At 41.4% G+C, this 6,942-nt stretch overlaps 1 protein-coding gene across 1 annotated transcript in view; it reads right to left on the reverse strand.

The window, feature by feature from the left end:
* The window catches only part of LOC111862743 (zinc finger protein 501), a 31,553-nt gene extending 25,490 nt beyond the window's left edge, over positions 1-6,063 (reverse strand). The window contains exons 1-2 of the mRNA XM_023848390.2: positions 5,908-6,063; positions 5,406-5,734 (exon numbers count right to left, since the gene is read on the reverse strand). The gene's annotated coding sequence lies outside the window, so the exon portion shown is untranslated. The remainder of the gene's footprint in view (positions 1-5,405; positions 5,735-5,907) is intronic.
* Positions 6,064-6,942: the final 879 nt, after the last annotated feature.

The raw sequence follows: 6,942 nt of genomic DNA on the forward strand, positions 1-6,942 counted from the left end.
GACCAACCTCTTTACTTGCGTCAATTAAAGTTTGTGTGTTTTCTTTATGGTATCTACATTATCACCCATTACATTCACATCATCGGCATAGACCAACAGCTGATGTGTCCATTTAATTTCAGTTCCACCTGGTTTTCCTGGACCTTCCTAATGGCATATTCTGAAGCAAAGTTGAAAAGGAGTGGCAATAAAGCATCTCCTTGTTTTAGATCATTCTGGATAGGAAATTTATCGGACAACTGTTTACCAATATGGACTTTACTATAGGCTTCGTTTAAACACATTTTAATCAGCCTAACTAATTTCACATCCTGCTTGAATAAGTTCTGCCCGAATTTGATCACTACCTGGCGACCTATACCATTTCAATTTTGCAATAACACTTTCAACCTCAAAATGGCTAGGATCAGGTACTAACAGCTCAGCTGTATGGATTTCTGTCTGCCTAACATCATTGACCCTATTTACATTCAATAACTGAGAGAAGTAGTTCTTCCACCTATTCAAAATGTTGTGGGAATCTGCAAGCACATCACCATTCTCATCCTTCACTAAGTTACTGCTAGGCTGGTAACCCCTTTTAAAGTCATTTATTCCTCTATACATGTCTCTAATGTTCTTGTTCTTACTGTTCATTGCAAGCTCATCAATTTTGTCTTTCAGATATTCCCTCTTTTTGTTCCTTAAATGCCTGCTGGTTTCACGTCTTATATTGTTCAGATTATCCCCATTTAACTCACTTGGATCCTGTAACCATTGCAATTTGGCCTGCTTTCTTTGATCTAATAATTTTGAGCATCCTTCATCGAACCATGGCTTATGCTTCTTCGGTTCATAATAACCTAGACTCACTTTGGCAAACATTTTTATATTCTCTCTAATAATTTCCCAAGCCTTATTAACATCCACCTCAGTGTCCGAGTTTTCCAAAGCCATGAACCTATTTGAGATTTCAACACAATACTGCTCTTTACCCTCTACCTCAATTAATTTCTTGAGATTAAACCTCTCCATATGAACTCTGTGTGTTGTTTGTTTGTTCACTGCAAGTCTTTCCTTAACCTTTGCCACCACCAGGTAGTGGTCAGTATCACAGTCTGCTGCCCTGAATGATCAGACATCAAGAATACTTGAATGCTGTCTCCTCTCTATCATAATGGTCAATTTGATTGATTGTCTTCCCATCAGGAGATGTCCAAGTAAAGTTATGGATGTTACAATGTGGAAACATTGTACTTTTGACAGTAAGATTTTCTGATGTGGCAAAGTTTACTACTCTGACTCCATTATCATTACTAATTTCATGCAAACTCTCATTCCCAATTGTTGGTTTGAAAATATCTTCCCTCCCTACTTTGGCATTTAAATCACCTAACAAATTTTTCATAGGGTACTACGGGAATTTATCAGATACGTACATGCTCTAGTTCTTCACAGAACCTGTACTTTATGTCATCAATTTTATCTTCTGTTGGGGCGTGAACATCCATAAGGATGATATCACACCAACGACCTTTTAGTATTATATATGATATCCTATCACTAACGAACTTTACCCTCTTAACTGCTGATACGGTTCTTTTATGTACGAAAAAAACCTGTACCTAATTCATGATTGTCATTCTCCTTTCCATAGGAAAATATATATTTGCCTGCTGACATCCTGTACTCCCTCTAAATCTAACTTATATTTTGAGATTTCTTCTGCCACTGCCCTGAGCGAACCTGCCCTATAAAAACTTCTGATGTTCCACGTACCGAATCTCACGTCCATTTTCTTTAGCTTAGGCCGTTTCTCCAGAGGATCCGTCCAGGTCCGAGGCTTTGTGTTCACTGTCGTAACTGGATTATTCTTTCACGGTGAAGAGTTGTTAGGCCCACGCCAAACCCCCAAGCTGGAGGACCACCCCTTGTCGGCTGTCCGCGACTGCTTATTCAATATATTCGCAGCTTCCCTCCATACCTGGAGGAGGTCTCCTCCATCCGCAACCTGAGGACGAGCCATGCCGTGGTGACAAGGGACCCACCTAACATGGGATCATTCTAATTACACTTGGAGAAAAGTACAAGTTATGATAAATTAACCAAACGTCCCCGACTATCAGGGACAGTCCCCGAAATATGACTTACGTCCCGGATTGATTATGACCCCGATCTGTTAAAATAAATCAATGCAATTTGAAAAATAGAAAACTGGGATTGTTCGGTCTTCATAGTAACGGGCTACTGTGTAGCAGATCAGTTAAGACTGACTAATTATATAGGAACCGGACTGCGAAATACGTGGAAAACCAGCGAGCCATGTACGTGGCGGTAAAAGCTTTGATAACACAAACTTCCTAAGTTACGATTGGCGTTATTATAAATCAGCAGGAATTTATAATCTTGACAACTTATGTGCTATAGGAGATGCCGCTGCTAGAATTCTAATGCCGACAACTCGACAGTCTTCAGTTAGTATTTCAACAGAACGGACGTAACAAGTGTTATCAAATTCAACACCTCTGTGACAGACTCCACTGTAAACACAGTGTTGCAGCGCACAGATTTGACTTGTAACTAAAGAAACGACGAAGTGTATTTGAAACTGTTGAGTATTATAGTGAACTTCTTTACATTAAACAGCGCAATGTGTTATTCGCCACCAAGCGACCTCATGACCCCTCCGGCGGCATGTCAGCCATTGGACACCACCCTAACCACGGACGCACAAAAGAATAACAGACAGGCAGCTACTGTAGATAGGTAGGTAGATATGATCGATAAGATATTGTAACGTGTTTCGTTACCGATCCAACTTCTGACACCAGTTGTCGCGTATCGGGCGTATATCGCGACAAATAACTTCACGATGTATTTTATATAGCGAATTTTATTTCACATTCGCTCTTACAATCACCCAAATTACAATCTGACGATTACTGCTATCTGCAGTATCACAAATAGTACACTCCAAATGCCACAATACAACTGACTGGCTGACTTTACGTCTTGACTCGGCGACTGTTACTTTATAACTCAGTACAACTGACTGTGAATAGCCTTCGCTGCGCCTCATGTAGCCTCGATCGGACCATACGGAAAACGGCCGCGTAATAGGCACCCTTTTTGCCTGGCGCTGTGTTGCTATGTAACGCTAGCGGAGGTAACCGCTGTTACTATCGTAACGTCGCCGCTGTTGACTCGCGTTGCCTAGCGACCGCGATATCCCTCGGTGACGTCACCGCGGAGGGGAGTGGCGGGGCGGGAACTCGCCTATTACCGTAAGAACGCGAGCGTTACGTTACCGCCACGTACCGCTGGGGAGGTAGGGGTCAACATGTCACAATATAGATACTTGAGAACTCATACATGCTGATGCCTCGATGTGTACACTTGTAGGCTACATTCCATTTCCATAGCAGTTTCAGTCCATAGCTTCCTAGATACATTTCTGTTGTAGTAGTTTTAGCCTACTTCCTTTATTTCGAAAAATAAAATAAAATTAGGCTTATGACATCACCTTGCTGTGTGTCCGTGTGTGTTTTGTCCCCTACCAAATCGACCTTTGTCAGAGTTGATCTGTAAAACATCTGAGACCATCTCAACGGCATATTAAAAATATCTTCCTTCAGTAATACAAACACTGCAGCTTCTCAAATTGTTGAGGCAATAGCCTTAAAATTAGTTGAATGTCTGAACGATCGTCATGAAACCGGGAAAATATATCATGCCTCCTGAGACCATCTCAGTGGCGTGCCTCACAAATCTTTCACGTCAGTAATACCAGCATTGCATACTCTGAAATTGTTGAGCTAATTACACGTACATTATCAGTGAACTGCTTGAGCCGATCGTTATGAGACTTGGACCTTGCAACAATTTTACCACTTTTAATTGTATTATTACATAAGAAATTCTTGTTCTATATAAATAGGATTTAAATTGTTGTTTAAATGACTTCATGCATTCATATTGCAGTTTTCTACGTATAAAACACTCAAATTATAGTGGGAGGAATTTCTTCTTGTTTGTAGTGTAGTTGGTTGAAGCACTATGCTACAAGCCGGAATGTCGCGGGTTCGATTGCAGAAAAGGTCATTGGATTTTTCAATTGGCCTAATCCTTCCAGCTGCACTATGGCGCTGGGGTCGACTCAGCTTCTAATGGAAATGAGTACCAGAAATCTTCCTGGGGGTAAAGGGCGGCCGGCGCGTAAGGCCGACAACCTCACAGCCAAATGTGAGCCGACTGTCAAGAAAATTTGGGAGCCTCGACGTCTCACGGCCCTATGGGCCTCCACGGCCTCTTAAAGGGATGACTTTACCTTTTTTTTATATAATGTCGAAGTCCAACATGTGGCAGCAACGCTCACTTTTAGAACGACGTCTTTTACATACTAAATGCTTCCGTGTAACAACAGTTGGAACTCGTCTACAGCCGGCAATACTCGGCCGTGTTCGCCATTACGAGATGTTGGCTATATGGCCGCTACCGTTCCGGCACTTGGAAATATGTTTTTCACCCATGATTTGGCGGTTGGCCAAATACGAAGCTAATCTAATTGTGGCGAACGATTTAACTCTGCTCATTCAGCAAACGCGCTACCCTACACTTCCCCATTATACGGTCCCGTATCGTAACTCCAAACGAAATATCATAGATACTGCCTCACCAAACCAAACTAAACAGCTGACTTAGTTTCTAGAAGTACCTGGTAGAAGCTAGCAAAACCTAAAGACGATACAACCGCGGACGTCACTAATCTATGGCTTCAGATTACTAGGTACAGTTATGTGCAGCGGAAACGTAAGCAAATTGTTATTCTGCTGAAGATGTCTAACGGCGCGGTAGAATACATGAGATGGACGAGAACTTCGGGATATTCAAGTCCGGCTCAGTGGCACGTAGGAAAAGAATTATTTTTAAAATTGCCTGTTCCTTATGCCACACAGCACCCCGCCGCTTGGCACCCTCCAAGTCCACAGGCTCCCTGACCTCGGGAGTGACGTCATGAGGAGAAATTTGTGCCACAAGGAATTTTGATAGGTGTGTCTGTGTTCGACCGGGATTGGAGAGAGGGTACTTCGAGGAAGTGTAGCACACGGGGCGAATGATACTGCAATGGGCCTCGCCTATTTCAATCGTAATTTGAACCATGAACTACTTAGGTTACGCCCACATTCAGATACAGTTATCTGCTCATGTCATGTTAAATTTATCTTTACAATATCTTGAGTATGCATGGTTCCAATATTATCGTCAGAAATAACATAGCTTTATGTAAACTCGTGCCTTATTAACATATTTATTGCTGAAACGCTTTTCTATTGGCCTGAACTTTGTAATCAGACAATTTCACAAAACATGAGTAGGCCTATCAAACAATTTTCTAAGAGACTATCGCAAGAAGAGTACATTCTTACCTGACAGTGATCAAACATGACTGAGTCACAAAGGCATTTCTTGTGCGGAACTGAAGGAAATTATCTGGTCCACATTATCAACCATTCAGTTGCAACTCTTTATATATAAATGTTCGTCCAGAAGTCTCGTGATTGCAATGTTGAATATTCCGGTTCTGTAGTCTGGAATTATTCATTATTCATAGGAATTAATTAGGTATATTCTGCCTCCAAAATGTTATATATGACCCGACTTCATCATAGCAGGTCCGTTCCGTCCAGCCTGCCGTTTCGTTCTGGACAACGTGATCCATAATGTGTGCTTGTTGTTTGTAGGTGGTCAATAAAAACTGAAACACAGAAAGTTCCTTTAAATGCTAAATGCACCACATGACCAAATATCAAGTTGCGCTTGTATCTACTTCGCTGCTGAGCGATTCATTCATCTTCCAGTTCGACATGAAGAAGAAAAACATTTTAATAACACATTTACATTTGTAATTGTCTATATCTGAATACATACGATGTAATCATTCAATAAAAATGCGATTCGTGTTAATTCTACTGATTTCTTCGTGAAGGTTTGGATTTCACTATTACTGTCTCACCATAATATATTTTTAACAAGCTTTAACACAACAGACAAATAGAGAAAGTCATCGTTCATGCATAGAAAACCTCTGAACTGTTCCTTCTTTGGTCACGTGGTAAATTATCGCCGAGCTCTCGCACGCAGTACGTTTCGTCCCAATTAAATTCTCTGTATAAACAGTGGTTTAAAGGGACAAGAAAACGTTGAATGGAAAGATCTGGGAAGACCTAATTGCCTACTTTCCTTTAATACGACACGGGCCGCATAGAAAACGACGCCTCTAATCATTCTTCGTTGCAGCGGCAACATCTTTACCGAGTTGTTCCCAAACGATAGGGAGATATACAGACTAACCCACTGACACCCCAGTCCATCAATTCTTCTATTTTACATGCATTCGTTGATGTGGGAACGTGTTTACCGAGCGGTTGCCTAGCAACGCAATGAGAGATACACTTTACCCAGCCTTTGTCTAAAAACGATTGGAGGGATGCACATACAGACACACAGATTGATGAAGTGTGCCTTTGAGATGGGCTAGGCTTAACAAATTTCATAAAGAATGGTTCAGACATTCGGAAGTTAATAGCAGGTATTCACAGACACACACACAGCATGGAGATCGCATAAGCCTTTATTTTTTTTCCAACTAAATAAAGTAGGTTAAAAACTTAGAATGTGTAAATCTAAGTAAATTTTTCTCTCCTCCACATTGTCCATACGGGCTCTGGGGCCCGTCCAGTCTCAAATCTAATGTGTACCGCGGACTCTTTCCCCAGATATAAATCTGACCACTCTACTCCAGTTAGTGTTGAAGTATTGGAAACGTTGATCTAGACTCGCCAATACGTTTCCATGGCGTAGCTAAGCACAGGGGCCCCTCTACCTTTAGAAGGTTTCGCTTTATTGCGTAATTATTAAGATATGAGCAAATCAGTGCCCTGTTTATGAAATCACACTAGACCC

The sequence above is a fragment of the Cryptotermes secundus genome, unplaced genomic scaffold (assembly GCF_002891405.2).
Source record: "Cryptotermes secundus unplaced genomic scaffold, Csec_1.0 scaffold5, whole genome shotgun sequence".
NCBI lineage: Eukaryota > Metazoa > Arthropoda > Insecta > Blattodea > Kalotermitidae > Cryptotermes > Cryptotermes secundus.